This window comes from Apteryx mantelli, chromosome 8, assembly GCF_036417845.1.
Source record: "Apteryx mantelli isolate bAptMan1 chromosome 8, bAptMan1.hap1, whole genome shotgun sequence".
Lineage (NCBI taxonomy): Eukaryota > Metazoa > Chordata > Aves > Apterygiformes > Apterygidae > Apteryx > Apteryx mantelli.
In genome coordinates this window covers 21,219,926-21,238,551 of record NC_089985.1, presented here as the reverse complement: position 1 = coordinate 21,238,551, position 18,626 = coordinate 21,219,926, and the positions used below count along the sequence as shown (strand labels likewise).

Sequence of the window (18,626 nt, the reverse complement as noted above, 5' to 3'; positions counted from 1 at the left end):
ATGATAATATTTGTAACACAGTACAGGCAATGATAATATACAGAAGAGGATATTACTATTTTGTGATATAAAATATCATTAGTATGCAAAATACAAAGTTATAAAAGAAAAACAGACTGCAGCTTTTAGTACAAAATAGTCAAATCGCAGCTCTCCAATACAAAGAACATTCATAGCCAGCAAGAGTCGTAGAAAGAGCCATATGTTAGCTCTTCTGAATGGCTTAACTAAAGTTCATGAGAAACTGGGAGACACCCTGCAAGAAAAACAAGCTATAGCACAAGTCCACGCAAACTATCAGATACTGCATTTAACACCTAGTTGCACAGCCGTCCTTATTCTTCCACAGCTACAGAAGATACAGCTCAAGGAGATGGAGACAGAAATAGCTTTAAGTGCCCCTTCTGTGGATTCGCAATGTCTGAAGGCTGAGGCAAGCCTGAAGCCTGCAAATCTAAACCTCATTCTTCACACTGGCTCCAGCAAAGCTCCTTGTTGCAGAGACTCTACTTCTTGCCCCAACATGCTCCCAAACCTGTCCCAGACTGAACAGCCAGACAGCCTGGGTCCACCACACTACTTCTCTGCTAAGCAGCTTTTTCATGGCCTGCAAGCTACAGATTGAATTCAAAGAAATTGTGGCCTTGATGGCAGATGCCAGGGTACAGATTGTCATAAGGAAAAATAAAATGTCACCTCCAAGTCAAGGCAATATTAAAAGGGAAAATGCACACCTCTATTTTAGATGTTTTGCTGACTTTTAAATGAACAGAGTTAACAGAGACACTTTCTTATTTTATTTTTAGGATATAAACCTGATGAAATTAATCTTAAGGGTTATTCTGAACTGCTCAAACAGCATTATAATTAAGTACGTGGTCTCCTATCATGCTATAGAGCACAGCACAGCAATGAAGAAAGCTATATTTGCCTTTAAAAGTTCCCTTAGGAGGGCACCAGGATTCAAAACAGCCAAATTCTGATTTGGGTGATTCCATTAACAGCTTATTTGGTACTTAGGAATGTAATGAGTTAAAAATATAGACATTATAAATTGTATTTTAATTTGATTTTATCTGTTTTTCATTTCATATTGTAATTCTTATCTTCATTATTTCAGGATATACTAAAAGCAGTTGCAGGGTATAATTTGAAATACTTTTCCAAAATCATGAAATCAAATGCTAAAACCATAATATTGTGAATTTCCATTTGGGGGGGGAAGTTTTAAAAAGTTGTTTTGTTCTAAACTGAAATGAAAGCAAAACACATCCTTCATGAAATGGAAATTCAGAGCTTTAGCCAATACTATTCAGGGGCTATATAAGAGACTGGAGTAGAGTGCTGCAAAAGCTGTGTCATTACACATGTCAATAAACAGCTGAAATGCAGCTAACCAATATTCCACTTCCCTATATGGCCAAGATGTGCACTAAGCAGCATTACTGCATGACATCTTGCATTTTGTCACTTAATTAAGCATCCCAAAGAGCAAAAGAAAGTGTTAAAACTGTTCAAATCTGAACACAGTCTAAGTGATTTTCAGACTGCATTCAGATTTTTCCTACCCTAAATGCAAGTCCAGATGCTGAATACGTTAATGTATTCAAGCACAGAAATTGTCGAGATTCCTCTCCTTCTGGAAAAGGCTACTGGCTTATCAGAAAGGAAGAGAAAAAAATCCCATGACGCCAGCTTTTATTCCCTGCTTTTTTTTTTTTTTTTTTTTTTTTGGAAATACTGCAGTGCAGCGTAGTGGAAAAAGAAAGCTTACTGAACCTGACAAAACCAGATCTCTGCTTGAGATCAAAGCAAATGTACAGTCTGCAACAGAGCAGCTCTGCCCTCCTTGACAGCCTAGCTTGATGAAGGGAAATATCTACAGCATGTTCACAAAATGGACTGAGCAAAAGAACTGACTTATGAAACAACCTGGATAGTCTCCAAGAGGGAAGGCATCGGCTGCTCACTGAAAAATCTCTCTTTCTGGGCAGCACAGCAGCAGCAGCCAGGCTGAGGGCAGAACAGACGGCGGCGCATCCACCTGGTGGCAGAAATAATTATATCACCAACAAGTATTGCTGAGTTACAAAGAACTCTACAATACAAAAACAGCAATTAAAATGTATCCTCCTACAATTTTATACCGTACATGTACATTTTACATGTGCCTGACATAATGCACACCACAGTAAGAACCAACCAGCTGGCTATTACAAGAGATGTACAAGAATCAACACTCCTATAAATCCAGCAGGACCCACCTCTCCCTTTTACTCACCACCAGCCCTCAGTATTCTTCAATTCTGTATTTCAGTAAAATTGGGATTCAATCTTTACTGTTAACTATGGCTTGATATACACAGCATATCTCCCTGATGCACTAGATCCTGGTTTTGCATCATTTATAATGTTCTTTGAGACTAATAATCCTTTGTGCTTGTGGATCTTGTAATCAGGCTGAAGGGAGGTTCAAAGTAAAAGTCAGAAGTGCCACAAGAATTAGTGCTAAAATGGCTTGAGGGAGAAAAATCTCCCAAGAGATGGAAGACCAAGCAGAAATATTGATACAGTAATGCAAAAAACCCCTCAGTTGCTGAACTGTCCATGGTTCAGAGGGTTCCCAAACAGTGTCTCTGGGGCAATACATAGGGCCTGGTTCAAACTGGATTGTTTATAATGCAGGCACGCTCGTGACTGTGACGTTTGAGACCAGGGCCAGGTTTGAGGCCTTGCAAGAACATCTACCATGCAATTTCCTAACAGTGTCTATGCAATTTACTATCAGTTTGGTCATGGAAAGGAAGATGATAAAAACTTTCTTCTTCAAAACTTGCAACACTGCTGCTCTTATGTTCTTGCTATTTTGTTAAGCTTAACTGTTTCGCTAAGAAAACTGCAGCTGCCACTATGCCATTAAACACATTAAGGTTTCATATACAAGCGTACCTCGGAGATATTGTGGGTTCAGTTCCAGGCCACTGCAATAAAGCGAATATCGCAATAAAGTGAGTCACACAAATATTTTGGTTTCCCAGTGCATATAAAAGTTATGTTTACACTATACTGTAGTCTATTAAGTGTGCAATAGCATTATGTCTGAAAAAAACAATGTACATACCTTAATTAAAAAATACTTGATTGCTAAAAAATGCTAACCATCATCTGAGCCTTCAGCAAGTCATAATCTTTTTGCTGATGAAGGGTCTTGCCTCGATGTTGATGGCTGCTGACTGATCAGGGTGGTGGTTGCTGAAGGTTGGGGCGGCTGTGGCAATTTCTTAAAATAAGACAGCAGTGAAGTTTACTGCCTCAATTGACTCTTCCTTTCACGAAGGATTCCTCTGTAGCATGCGATGCTGTTGAACTTCTTTCAAAATTGGAGTCAATCCCCTCAAACCCTGCCACTGCTTTATCAACTAAGTTCATGTCATATTCTAAATCCTTTGTTGTCATTTCAACAATGTTCACAGCATCTTCACCAGGAGTAGATTCCATCTCAAGAAACCACTTTCTTTGCTCATCTATAAGAAGCAACTCCTCATCCATGAAAGCTTTATCATGAGATTGCAGCAATTCAGTCACATCTTCAGGCTCCACTTCTAGTTCTAGTTCTCTTGCTGTTTCCGCCACATCTGTAGTTACTTCCTCCACTGAAGTCTTGAAGCCCTCAAAGTCATCCCTGAGGGTTGGAATCAACTTCTTCCAAACTCCTGTTAATGTTGATATTTTGTCCTCTTCCCATGAATCACAAATGTTCTTAATAGCATCTAGAATGGTGAATCCTTTCCAGAAGGTTTTCAATTTACTTTGCCCAGATCCATCAGAGGAATTTATGGCAGCTATAGCCTTACGAAATGTATTTCTTAAACAATAACACTTGAAAATCGAAATTCCTCCTTGATCCATGGGCTGCAGAATGGATGTTGTGTTAGCAGACATGAAAACAACATGAATCTTGTTGTACATCTCCATCAGAGCTCTTGCGTGACCAGGTACACTGTCAACACACAGTAATATTTTGAAAGGAATCTTTTTCTGAGCAGTAGATCTCAACAGTGGGCTTAAAATATTCAGTAAATCATGTTGAAAACAGATGTGCTGTCATCCAGGCTTGGTTGTTCCATTTATAGAGCACAGGCAGAGTGGATTTGGCATAATTCTTAAGGGTCCTGGGATTTTCAGAATGATAAATGAGCATTGGCTTCAACTGAAAGTCACCAGCTGCATTAGCCCCCAACAAGAGAGTCAGCCTGTCCTTTGAAGCTTTGAAGCCAGGCATTGACTTCTCCTCTCTAGCTATGAAGTCCTAGATGGCATCTTCTTCCAAGATAAGGCTGTTTCGTCTGCACTGAAAATCTGTTGTTTAGTGTAGCCACCTTCATCAATTCTCTTAGCTAGATCTTCTGGATAACTTGCTGCAGCTTCTCAGCAGCACTTGCTGCTTCACCTTGCACTTTTATGTTCTGGAGACGGCTCCTTTCCTTAAACCTCATGAACCAACTTCTGCTAGCTTCAAACTTCACAGAATTGAGTTAGGGCCTTGCTATGGGTTAGGCTTTGACTTAAGGGAACATTGTGGCTGGTTTGATCTTCTGTCCAGACCACTAAAACTTTCTCCATATCAGCAGGAAGGCTGTTTTGCTTTCTTATCATTCGTGTGTTCATTGGAGGAGCACTTTGAATTTCCTTCAAGACCTTTTCCTTTGCATTCACAACTTGGCTACCTGTTCGGTGCAAGAGGCCAAGCTTTCGGCCTCTCTTGGCTTTCAACATGCCTTCCTCACCAAGCTTCATCATTTCTAGCTTTTGATTTAAAGTGAGAGATGTGTGACTATTCCTTTCACTTGAACACTTAGAGGCCATTGTAGGGTTATTAATTGCCCTAATTTCAATATTGTTGTGTCTCAGGGAATAGGGAGGCCCAAGGAGAGGGAGAGAGACAGGGGAACGGCCAGTCGGTGTAGCAGTCACAACACACATTTATCAATTAAGTTCACCATCTTATATGGGCATGGGTCATGGTGTCCCAAAACAATTACAACAGTAACATCAAAGATCGCTGATCACCCTAACAGATATAACAACAATGAAAAAGTTTGAAATATTGCGAGAATTACCAAAATGTGACACAGAAACATGAAGTGAGCACATGCTGTTGGAAAAATGGTGCTGATAGACTTGCTCGAAGCAGGGTTGCCACAAATCTTCAATTTGTAAAAAACGCGATATCTGTGAAGTGCAATAAAACGAGGTATGCCTGTAAACCAGTCCTTAATATCTCATCCCTGTCTCCACAGACAAGGCTGACACAAAGCCTTAATTTTTGTTTTCCCTCTTTTCATCCACCTCAGTTACAAATGAACACGCTCACACAGACGCTGTGTGATACCTCTGATAGACCATGCTACTCTGGTGGTACCTTTCACTTCAAAGAGCAATTGCAAAGCACCAAAAAGACAGACATTAGGAATAAAAATGATCAAAGCTGACATGATATTTCTGCACTGCTCTTAATGGTTAAAAATGTATTATCACTCCTGTTTGCTCTTGCAGACAGATTTAGGATTGCACCAAAATACTAATGTCAACTTCCATTTTCTAGTTCAAAATGAGACCTTGTTTATAGATCCTCCTGCAGAACGGCTCTAAAAGGCAACTTGGAAAACACAAATCATTAAAAAGGTGTTCATGCTGTCTCATTTAGAGTAGCAACACTATATTAAAGCAGTTGTGTGCCTGACAAAGTAAGGGTTTACAAGAAAAGTACTTCAACCAGTTACCTATTTAAAAGACGGAGCTTTGTCAAAATACAAGCTAGATTAAAAGTTAATATACACTCTGCATCTCTATGATAGCTAAAATGTAGAACTCTTATAAAAAATAAAGAAACTAAGTGAAAGTTAGTTCTCCTAAAACATGTCTAGTATGTCCCTGTAAGATGAGACAGAACTCCCAGAAATCCAGTTCTATTAGGAAAACATGCATGTGTCTGAAAGACTCAGACAGAAGCTATCCCAGTTAATCACACGTTTATGGCATGCGTTACCAGTGATAAACATCCTTATGAAATACAGTAACTTATAACTGCATTCCTCATGTCCAACGTGCCAATAAAATTACACTGGAGTAAGGGAAGATAATCACAGCTTGTGACTGTGGGAAATGCATTTGAATGTAGCATGTCAAGGATAGAGGATATGCCCATAACACGCCTTATCTCACCCACAATATAGGATGACCTATGGATTCAACTCAAAGCTTTGTAATATCCCAAATGAAATAGATCTAAAAGCAGCAGCAAAAAAACAGATTTTTTTTTTAATGAGTACAAGATAGGGAGTGCTGAGAAAATCCTCCAGTCTTGCTCAGGTCAATACCAAAACTGTTAAAAGAAACAAAGAAAAATTTTCCAAAAAAGATTTGCAGCAACCCTGTAGGAAACTTTGTACAAGAATGAAAAAAAAAAAAAAGAAAGAAAGTCACAAGAAGAGCATGCAAAGACATGCAGATTTAATGTTATTGCAGAAGTCTAGTAAGCTTCTACCTTGGTCTAGCTGATGTAATCATCATTAGCTACTGCCAGTGCAGAGTATTAATTTTATGTGGGGTAAAGTGCCCAATACCAAGACTATTTATGCACTCTTTCTTTTCATTTTTAGGAGATGTTTCAGAAGGTAATTAATGAAACATTGCCAGAATTTCACAAAAAAGTTTGATACCTACTTCATAGGTTTGTATCTTAAAATCACAGCTGTCATGGGATTAATTTTTGTAGTAACTTAATGTTTACCTCTCTTAAGTGGTCTTAGTTATGATTAAAATAGTTTCTAGCTGTAACTAGCAAGCGATGAAAACGCTTTCACATGTTTTCATAACAAATGGATTGAAATCACACTTGCTTTCACTATGGTTTTGTCACTCCTATTTCTACATAGCAGAAAAACAAGACAAACAAAGCCAACATTTTCTTAGACTTGCTGGGAAGTTTTTTTTTTTTTTTTTTTTTTTTTTTTTTAACTCCTTCTCTCTCTCCATCTACTGCATCCCTATAGCTGTCAGCTTCATCCAACCCCTTGCTTCCCCTGGCAATGTTGTTCACAGGACTGAGTACCATCATTTCCAGAAGTACAGCTCTTGGACGGGTTGTCATTCAAACAGGGAGGCAGTCATGATTTAAAGTTCCCACTTTCTAGCAGAATATTTCCACACCATAATCTGAGAGTGCAGAATGCTGCCTCTTTCTCTGCAGCATACTACATCTCTTCTTGCTTGTTAGCAGTGAATTTCACACTAAAATTATTCAAAACTTCAGACAAATCTATTCTAAACAATTCCATCTTTTGCAAAAAGAAACAAATCCTAACTCATGATGGTCAAATATATACTTTCCTTTACTTTTTCCTTTACATTACAGAAAAGCCAAAGACACCAAATTTAAAATATATTATTTGTGTGGGTGGCTTTTTTTTTTTTTAAATTAAAACATTATTCTGGTTTTCTTAGGGTGGTTTCATGTAGTTTTCCTTTACTTTTAGAATAACACATAGTTAATATGTTTATTCAGTGGTTCTAATTAAAACATATTCACCGAGGTGAGTTATTTCTTTAGCTGACCAGATGGCTCATTCAGATACGACATTTAACTTGTAAAGTTTTGTAAGCACTTCCAGAGGGTTACACAGATACCATAATGAACCTCCACAGACCCCATCCATGAAGGACAGGCTGCGGGCCCACATACAGACACAAACAGCTTGCCGTAAAAGAATATACAGAGGTAGTCAAGCAAAAAGCAGAAAACAATCCATAGATACAATTTTCTTCCATCAGTGATAAAAGTCTTAATAGCTTCACATTAAAGAAGAATGGCTGAAAAATCAGGAACTGAAAAGTATTTTGCCAGTCTGCCGCAAGTCCACTTCTTTTGGATACATCTCCCCACTGATTATGCCTTGAAACCGGCAGTGCAGCGGTGAGGTGAGTCTGCTCGAGACTGCGGTGGTGCTGCGCGCTAGCCCCAGGGAGAGGGCGTGAGGGTTACGCACGCGGGGCGTTAAAACACAGCACGTCACCTAAAAGCGAGCAGCTACGCAGGGGACAGAAGACTGTATTGCCTGAGGTATAGCCGTGGTATCCGACACTCAGCTGGGTGGTGATTCACAGAATAACAGTCCAAATATAAACTTCTGCAGAAAGATTACTTTATGTTTAAATAATCCCGTACTAACACCATTCCCAGCATTGTCAGAATGAGGAAAGGAGGCACAGGTATCGTGCAGTCTGAACAAGATTACCGATTCTCCTTTTCCCTACGCTTGGTGCAACCTCTCTCTCTGTCACACAGCAGGTATCAAGAGGAAATACCACAGATTCTGAATAATATTTTCACAAACGACTAAAAAATGTAATAGAGAATCAGACAGAATGGATATGGGAGCATCAAGGATTTCAACACTGCAGTATTTCCCTCCAAAAATTTAAATAAAAAAATACTGTCCAGTACTTTATCCATATTAGTTACTTAGCGCACTGGAGAGTCTGTGATTTTTTTGGAACAAATGTCATTTGAACCTTCAGCTTTGCTCAAGCAGAGATCTTAAATGCTTTCTCCTCTGCCTTCTGCTGTAAGAACTTTCACGACAACAGCAGCCTTTCTTGGAAACAATAACAGTAAAAGCACAAGCCTGACAGCTCTCTAAGAGTAGGTGCCTGTCAAACGCAATGTGACAATCAGATATTCATGCATCCATCCATCATGACACAGCCTAAAATTATTATTTTTAAGAAATCTTTGGTGTTGTTAAAATTTCTTATGCAGAAAGAAACATAATTATTTTTTTTTAAGTTAAAAGCTAGTTAAAACAGAATTCTTACAGCACGCACCTGTTCTTGAATTCATATGAAAAGCCAGAAGAGCAATGAAAAGACATTTTCCCTTCTGCTTCTGTGAGCTTCAAATGAGTTTTCTCTTCTCATCTTTGTAACCACAGCAGTGAACAGAGCTAAAGTAATGTTATATTAGGTTGGGATGTTTTAATAGCTTTCATTATTTCCTTCAAAGCCACAGTGGAAAGTGAAAGGTAATTTAATAACCAAATTGTTCAATATGAGTAGTGAGGTATAGTGGTTTTGACCTTGATTCTTCCTCTACAAGAGGCAATGATAAGCCCCTCGCACTGGTGAAAGGGCACAGGGTCACCCTGATAACTGAAGGAAAACGCTGTACATAAGGAGGAGCGTTGCCTTCAGTCTAAGTTGTCACATACTTCAGTACCTGATCCTAATGTTTAATTGCATTTTGGAATGTATAATACTCCCTTAAGACAGTGACTAGAGCTACTCTAAAACTCTCTCCCTGAATGGGAGTCTCACAGTTTTGCATACTGTTGCAGTACTAATGCTGACAACAATTCCATTAAGAATTTTTTTTAAGAAACAGCATTAATAGAAAAATATAAGCCCATTTTTGCAAGCAGAGGTAAAAGAGAAGAGTACTTGGACACCTTACAACTGATACAGTTTTTATCTCAATTCCCAACAGAAACACTGCTTAACAGAGTCAACAATCTACCAAGGACATCAATTACCACTGCTGCCTTTGACTGCAGCTTCACTGAAAAATAGACGAAAAAGATATAAGTAATATATATGAAAAGTGATACCAGTAGAGAGGGAACTTTAGATACATGAGAAAGATCAAAAAATCAAGCATCAGGAACGTGATTTAGGCTAGTTGCAAGTCCTGGAACACTTACATTTTTTTCTTACCAAAAGAAACAGTTTGTATAATATGGAGACTGACTCTGATCAGAATAGAAAGAAGAAAAACATTAATCCATTCTAGCTGATATTAAAAATAAACTTTAGTTAGGATTAAATGCTCATTTTAAACCATCCATAAATGGCACTGTAACAACAGACTTTTCAATTTTAGTGAAGTACCTTGCCCTAAGATCATCATGACTATGCTGCATCTGACTGTGTGGTACCTGGTTTGAAAATCATATTCTTTATCATTTGGACATCATGAATATCATGTTAATACTGATAAAACTTTGTACCAAACCTCTAAAATCTGAAGAATACTAATGTGGAAGCCCAGTTTTAGATATTTAATTAGTAGGTTTGTTTTCCAATTGAGAAAAATATACATTTTCAGACATGGGCTCTTGATACTGGGCTATGAGGGCAACAATTTCAAAGTACAAATGGCATACAAACAGCTGGTGTCCGGGCTGTACTACAACACATTTAAATCTCCAGACTGGATGCATGGTTCAACTAAAGGCAATTACATTTTTCATTATTAATACCAATGAAGTACAATTTCATTTTCAGAAGCACTGCATGCTTACACCTTCTAGTGAACTTAATGAAAGCCATGGGTGACATTTAGGTTGTTTATTTAGATAACTGAATTCGCATTGACTTCAAAAACCATGAGCTTCAACTTAAAAGACTAGAAGGCACTATCCAAACTGGGATGGATCAGACAAAGAAAGAAGGAAAGACTGGAAGTAAGCATTGTATAAGATTTAGTCATTACAGGACTTTCCCAGGCACTTGGCAAATGCACAATGGTTATGAGAGTGCTCAGAGAACCATATAGCCTAAGGTCTTGTGGGCTGTCCCAACAGTCACAGTGGGCTGTCCCAACAAGATCTGCTGAACTAATAAAACCTCTCTGACCTGTTTCTTAAAAGATGGTACCTATGGGCAGCTGTGAGGGCCAGGGAGCAGGGACTAAAGGATTTAGGCTAATCAGAACTCACTTTAATCTTTAACACCCTTAAGTAAGGATTTACATAAAATCCTCTCTTTAATACTTTAATTCTAAGCCAAGAGGAACAAATTCTGATCCACAGTGTCCACAAGACAAATTTAATCCATTTGAAGATCAGGATTTGTCACACCTACAAAACATTAGCCAAGTTGCTGGTGTGAAACAGCAAAACTTTCATTAAATATCATTTTTTAGCAGAAAATTTGATATCAGTCTGTTTGGAGACACACTGATTCAGGATATTTTGAAGAGAATCTATTTAAACTATAGGTCATGGAGCTGACAACGTGCTGACCTACAACAAGAAGTTCTTTTCTTCCACAGAGACACTAAAACACTCCTTGAAGAGGTCATCCTCTTGCCAGGACTAGCACGGCAATAGCGTGAGGAAGTGTCTAAGGGAGCCGTAAGAAATGGGAATAGAAGAGAGCCAGAACCACATGGGCTGGAACACAGTATTGACACACAAACCAAGCCCAGGTTACGTCAGGCTTGAGCCCCAGAAGCATAAATAACTTCTGAACCGTACCACATCTGGTATGTATGAAACTTTCTTATCCTATTTCACCTAACCAATCCCTTATAAAATGCTTAAGTAAATGCTTAAGCAAGGGGCCGGGGCTTCACTTTTGCTTGGAAGCACAATAATTTAAGAACAAGTGAGGAACAAACAATGACAGCCGATTGACTTTATGAATCGAACTAGCAGAAATATCTGCTGTAGCAGAACAACAGAAACCTTGGAGCTAGTTCACAGCTGGTCTTCCACATGAAGGTGGAGTGCGAGCCACAATATGCAGCTGAACAATACATAAAAAGAACGCAACTATAATTCTGGCCCTTGTGTTTACACTGGCAAGGATCTGAAAACTCAGCAACATTGATTAGTAGCAGTCCCAGCAGTTACCTAGAAGAAAGCGGAGTCATGGCTAAGCTGCAGAGAGCATCACCAGAAACTGCACTGCCTCACGGTACATGCCAAAGGCCTCCAGCACTCCCATGCCCATGTCTCACATAGGACACAGCAGTAGCTCCCCCAGAACAGCAGCTACAGTGGATGCCCAAAGAAAGTGGCGCCTGGTGACCCTTACAGGGATATCGATTCCCTCTCTTTTGTGCTTCTACCTCTGCCAAATTGCCCCAAACTCCCTCTGCAGTCAATGTAAAAATACAAGTTTATACAGAGGGTGATTCTGAGCCGCTAACAAAGGTCTTGCCTCGACCATGCTGCCCAAGTCATCTTACTCTGTAGATATCAAGCACTAGCATTTTTATATTCAGGATAAAGGCATAGCTTGTCCAAGATAATTCAGTACAGTGCCAGTATAAAAGCTTTCACAGAAGCGTCTCTCTGAGTAATGTCAAATTTTCATTATAATATTTTGGCGACTATACTGCTCCAAAGAGCAACAAAACAGAAGGTCTGCTGGCTTTACTGCAGTCATTTAAGTCATACCAAATTCTTTATAATAATACCAAAAAAAAAAATCTAGTATTGGTTAAATCAGAAATGAGTATGAGGGTAAACTTAACAGTTTTGGAGGCAGATGAGAATTATTGGACTAAATATTTTCAATCAAAAACATGGAATTGTCAGAGATGAAACATTTTGTGGAAAAGAGACACTTTAACAAATCTCTTGTTTAAGAGAAATGGAAATATCTTCATAGATATTCAAATAGTTCATGCTGCCGTTTTCAAAACGCACACAGAAAACCCTATGTTTGGTTCAAAATTCCTTTTATATCTAACAGTTAAAGTTACAATAAAAAATTAGGATCAAAGATAAAATTAAATAGTCTAAAATCATTTAAACAAAATGTTTCAGCTGCCCTGACTGATTTTTTTTCCTGATTTTAAGTTCATTAATATTTTCAAGAGTCCTAATTTCATTCTCCTAATAAAAGCATTTGAATACTAAACACTTATCAAATGGCAAAACAATTTCATGCCCTGTTGTAAAGAAATTGCTTTTATTAAAAATTGCTCTGCTTGGTTACAGCAGTATATAAAATCATGTTTTTCTTCTGTTCAAAAAAATGCATCAATGAATAAAAACTCTGTCTCCACAATCATGCCTTTTGTGGAATAAATGTTACATGCAGGGGGGAAAATTAGCACAAATACAGAATTGTTTCATTTCCAGCAGGTGAGTTGCCTGTAGAATATCTTATGCACAAAAAGCTGCCTAAATTGCTTCTCTTTTGCACTTGTATAAAATGCACAATCATTGAAAAAAAGCCGATGGGGATAATGACAGGCAGGCTAAGCATACAGCAATTGGCAGGAAAATTTCTTTTCCAAATCCAATGTATTTGGCAGGCAGCTCTTTGGAACACACATATTAGCTGTCATTTATATTGGAAATCAGGAGAGTGTTCTGGTAACAAGCACAATCTTTTACATTCTGAGAGAGCCCACAATATTTATTTTGTACAGCCCGGTCATCCATTTCTCAAACACTTTCTGTTAATATTTTCTGAAAGTTAGCTAGAGACCCTGCTGGTAGACATGGTGATATTAAAGCCAAGCAGAGGCCTTTAAGAAACAGCTGAGAAGACAACAACTACAGAATCAGAAAACAATTTTACTAGTGAAAAAGCACAGATGAGTTTTCAAATCTTTCCTGGTTTACAGGATAGCATGAGAAGTTTAGTTTTTAGAAATACAAGGCCAATTCCCTGAAATCCTAAAGTTAATTTTGACTTAGTACTTACTCAAATAAATCAGTTCAAAGTTCTCAGCTGGAGTTTTCCTGCATGAAGGTAATGAACTCTTTAAAGACTTGGTGGATGAAGCACATGGGTTTTTAATCATGTCATATCTGTCTGAGTCCATATTATAATTTAATTGGTATCCAATGTGCCATTCTCACCCTCCAAATCTAGCGTTTTCCCTCCAGGTACTTTTTTCATCTTTTCACTACCATTAAAAAAAAGATTTCCATACTGGGATCTCCCACCATGCTGTCTGCACTTGACAGTGTGCCACCCACACAGTTTTGTACAAGTGGTAAACCTACTGTATTCATAAGCTCTCTAAATTGCAATTCAGAATATTTTCTACAGCAGATGTTTTTCCTTACTTCTTCTTTCATATTTAGTAAGATTAAAAAAAAAAATCAAGCACAGATTAAAATGAAAGATGACAGCAATATAATTGCAGCCAGCTGAACGTTGGAAGGAAAACCTCCATTCAAAATCATCTAAAAGATCAGCACCCAGGACTAAGCCTAAACTCTAAGAAATGAGACCATCCTCTACCCCCAGTGCTCACTTCAGCTGACATGATTACAAGGGTGGGGGGCTGTCTGTTACAAGTCTTCCCAGTGTGCACTGCTCTAGTGTTTTAAGATGTATATACAATGGCTGAACTTATGTGTACAAGGCAAATAACCACAGATATGTTGGCACATGCTACTTGTGCATGATGACCTATTCAAACATCAAAATTAGTAGATGGTGACATTGAGAAGAGCCTGTTCACACCCCTGCCCTGCTCTTGAAAATGCGATCCACAGATTCTGCCTGGTAACAATTTGTTCATCTTTTTTATATGATGCTTTTTTTTTTCTCACTGAAATTACAATTTTTCAAAGAGTAGAGTGTTTACTGCATGCACTTAAGCATTCATGATTAAACATGGGCACACAAACTTTGGGTACTCAGGACTTATACAAGTACATGCATCACTTTCTTCCTTTGGGGCAAAGCTGTCAGCAAATCAGCCAGATCCCACTGCAGAGTAGGCTTAAAGTCTGAGACTCAAATCAACATTAAAATATGGAGTGTGGCTTATACATGTCGACATTCGAAAACAACTAATGTGTTATGTGCAGTTGATGTACTACTATACATTGAGTTCATGTAATTGTGTTAATTTCTCTCTCCTTTTTTTTAATTCTAGCTACCTTTTTGGAACAAGTGAAAAGAACTCAGCTGATAGTGATGAACTTTAAAACCTCTCTTAGGATAAAATATGTTAACTCATTAGAAAATTAATGTGGAACCATTAGTGACAGCAGTAGCAAGAGAAACTCTCTTGATAAATGTAGGGAAGAAAGTACCTAGTTCATATGAGAGGTCATTTCCAGTTAGTCCCACAATCTATTGCTTAAGGAACCCAAGAACACAGAACTGTAAATATGACCTGTAAGAGGAAGAACACTAAAACTAGAAGAGGAGAGTCAATAAATAAACAGAGCAGGTAGAATATCATTTAGGAGGCCACTGCAAAGGTCAGAAAGAGCCAAAGATTAGAAACTCCTGGGTGACCACATACCCTGTCAGGTAGTGCTGGTCATTACCATACAGATGTCACAGGGATCTTCATCTGCCACTTAGGAGGGATTTTGAGTGACAAATTTTCCTTCTTTTGGCAGGAAGGTAAAAATACATTAAAACTAAAACATTCTCTGCATAGAGTATCCATGTCCATCTCTACTGTAATTCTCACATAAATTACTTGCCCTGTAGCTCAGAGCTCTCCAGGCCAAGGGCTGAACAGTGCTAAGCTGTGAATTAGAACAAGTAAATCTTTATTTATATTGAATTCAAATGACCAAATTATTTTCAAAGCTAAGATGTGAGAGTCAAATCAGAGCTCTGGTTTAATTCCACTAGCTTCTGTGGCAGCTACATTTGTAACTAAATTTAGCTACTGGATTTTAAAACATAAAGACTGATATATTATGCCACTGCTTAACCTAACAGTCTGCCAAAGAGATGTTAAAGAACATCAGCAGCTTTAACTAAGAACCACAGGAAGCAAAGCCAAGAGTGCTTTGAGGACAATAAAGGAAAGCTGCAAGAGAAGTGTGTTCAAACTGAGCACGCTTCACTGACCTGTGTATGGTAGTCATTTGGTCTCTAACTTCTGGTAACTTACTGAAATGTTAGAGTAACACGAAGAAGTAAAAACATGGTGTTGAAAAACCAGCTTGCTACTTGCAAAAAAAAGGGAAAAAAAGGAGTAACTGATGTATACTTGATATTGTTACATGTGTTCCTATAATTACTATTTAGTTGGCACAAAAAATTCAACATTCAGTTACTGTGAGGTGATTTTCAAAGATTATGGTGTTTACTGCATGCACATAAGCATTCATGAGTAAACACAGGCACACAAAAACTCTGGGTATCCAGGCTTGATCCTTGATAGTACCATGCAATGTACAATCTCACTGCTGCATTTATTAGGAATCACAGGAATTTATGAGAACACAAGAGTTAAAAATCAAAGGGGCAAGTACCCAGAATAGGGAGTCAGAAAAACAAACTCTAGAATCGGTTATCTGAAGTATAAATGTAGGAATATTTAACTGAAAACACATGCTCAGCTGCTCAGCCACTCATTTCATACCAATGCATCTCAAACAGGGCAGAGTCCAGCAAGTGCTGCCTAGTGAAGCGATCACCCACTCCAGTACATTAATATTAATTTGCTACAATCCTCAGAACCAATTTTTCTATCCTTTGCCAAAATTACAAACAGCACTGGTATAGCATAGCAACAGCTGTGTCTACATCCAGCGCAGCAGATAACCATAAAACTGTTTCTTTAAAGCCAGTGACTTGAATGGAACTACAAGAGAGTATTCCTGCTGCTCACATAAAAATATAATATTCCTGTGCCACGTACAAAGCACTCCGTTTTCTAAGGCTTCCATGCGATTTCATTGTGTTTATATCTTACAGCCTACTTGTAAATACAAATATACTCAAGAAAAATGAGATACTCTGTGTTTGACCTTTGAGCCAAATCCATTCTTCACTTAGACAAGGTCCCATTGACGTTAGCTGAACAAGGACTTCAGGAATTATCTCTCTCTGTCTTTCATCTTGTCTTACAGGTTTTATTAGAACTGGCTTCTGACAGATATTGATTACTATTATTAAATAAATTTGAAAATACATCAGCACTGGATGTGGAGACATGGAAACAGTTGCAGTTCATTAACAATAGATTTAGGAAGTCAACCACTGATGTGCAACAGGAATTAATTTGTCCCATTCTGATTTCAATACTGTTCTTTATCATTAAAGATAAGATGGAAGAATGTCAGGCCTGGAGTAAACGTTATTTCCTATTTCATTGTATGTTTTTCACTGAGGCTCAATCTGATCTAGAGAGTTAAAATCTGAATATAAAAGATTAAACATCTGTCATTACTTTGCAATATTTGAGATCCTAATTAGGAAAAAAAAATCAGCTACATTCAGGTGCACCTAATGTGTAAGGGAAGCATTAAGACTTTACTGATCATGTAGCACATCAATATCTGTGTTATGAGAGGAGTTCAACCAACACTCTCTCATGCACACTTCACAACCAAACTGAATGTTAGCGTGAATGGAATTACAAATCCAGTAAGAAAAATCAAAACTTTTTCTTTTTTTGGCATGAGTTTTAAAAGTCAGTTTTGGAAGAAAGCAAAAGCACTGTATACTTACTCCTTCCATAAAATCTGAACTTATTTAAACTTGAGACATAAAAAGCAAAAATACTCAGGGATGTTGAATATAAGTTTTCTACATCTTGTTTGATTTAAATGCTGTTTCACATGCTGTTAGGCAACATTCAAGAGGAACATAGAAATACGGTAAAATAAATCAACAGTGCCAAGTATATTGCTTTGAACATATCTTCCAGTTCTGTTATATCTTCCAGTGAGTCATGGCCCTTGCAACAGTGCAAGCTGGGGCCTGAGCAGCTGGGGAGCAGCTCTGCTGAAACATCCCCAGGGGTGTGAGCACGAGCCAGCAGTGTGCCCCGACTGCAAAAAAGGCCAATAGTGTCCTGGGCTTAACAGGAGCATAGCCAGGAGATGGAGGGAAAGGATTATCCCCCTCTATGCAGCTCTCACTAGACTGCATCTGGAATATCGTGTCCATTTTGAGCCCCCCAATACAGGAGAGACACCAACAAATTGGAGCCAGTTCAGCAGAGGGCCACCAAGATGGTTGAGAACTGGAGCCATATGAGGAGAGGCTGAGGGCAGGGGGCTCATTCAGCTGGGAGACCTTGCAGCAGCCTGCCAGCACCTGCAAGGAGGCTATCAAGGAGATGGAGCTAGGCTCTTCACAGCAGCGCGTGGCAGGAGGACAAAAGACAACAGGCAAAAGTTGAAGCAAGAGAGGCTCAGACTAGATGCAAGGAGAAACTTTCCCACCATGAAGCAGTCAGGCAGGGGGACAAACTGACCAAAGAGGTTGTGCCATCTCCACCCTTGGAGGTTTTCAAGACTGAACAAAGCCCTGAGCAACCTGGTCTGAACTCACAGCTGACCCTGCTTTGAGCTGGATGTTGGACTACAGACCTCCTAAGGTCCCTTCCAACCTGAATTATTCTATGATCCTATGCTTGGCAATAAGATGCTATTATTACAAGGTCATTTCTTTGCAGGTATAGTAAAAGCATCCTGAAGTTTTCTTTTCTATAACTAATTCTAAAGGCTCAAAGTCCTCCTGAGCTTAGCTGGGTCATTAGACTGGTACAAGACACACTACCTTGTATAGCCAACAACACACAAGGAAATGGTATCATTAGCATCAGATCTGGTCATGTTTGTCTCCCCAGCCCAAATGTCCAGATACTCATTCACAGACCATTCATGCAAGTCCTTACCACAAGTCCAAGTGAGGCTTGAGTCATAATGAGACATATTAACCATTCTGCTCTGTGCACTTCCATATATAATTAGTATTGCAGATCTGAGCTGAAGGCAGTTACATGATTTATCTACACATTTTTCTCCCACCCCTTCAGTGTCAGCCTTAATGACCAGAATCTAAGAACATTGACTCTGATTTCCACTGCAAACATACCTGTTTAGCAACTG

At 38.6% G+C, this 18,626-nt stretch overlaps 1 long non-coding RNA gene across 1 annotated transcript in view; it reads right to left on the bottom strand.

Annotated features, from left to right (window-relative positions):
- The window catches only part of LOC106499756 (uncharacterized), an 86,619-nt gene that overhangs the window by 37,475 nt on the left and 30,518 nt on the right, over positions 1–18,626 (bottom strand). Inside the window, exon 8 of the long non-coding RNA XR_001295246.2 lies at positions 1,933–2,044. This is a non-coding gene — a long non-coding RNA (uncharacterized lncRNA). The remainder of the gene's footprint in view (positions 1–1,932; positions 2,045–18,626) is intronic.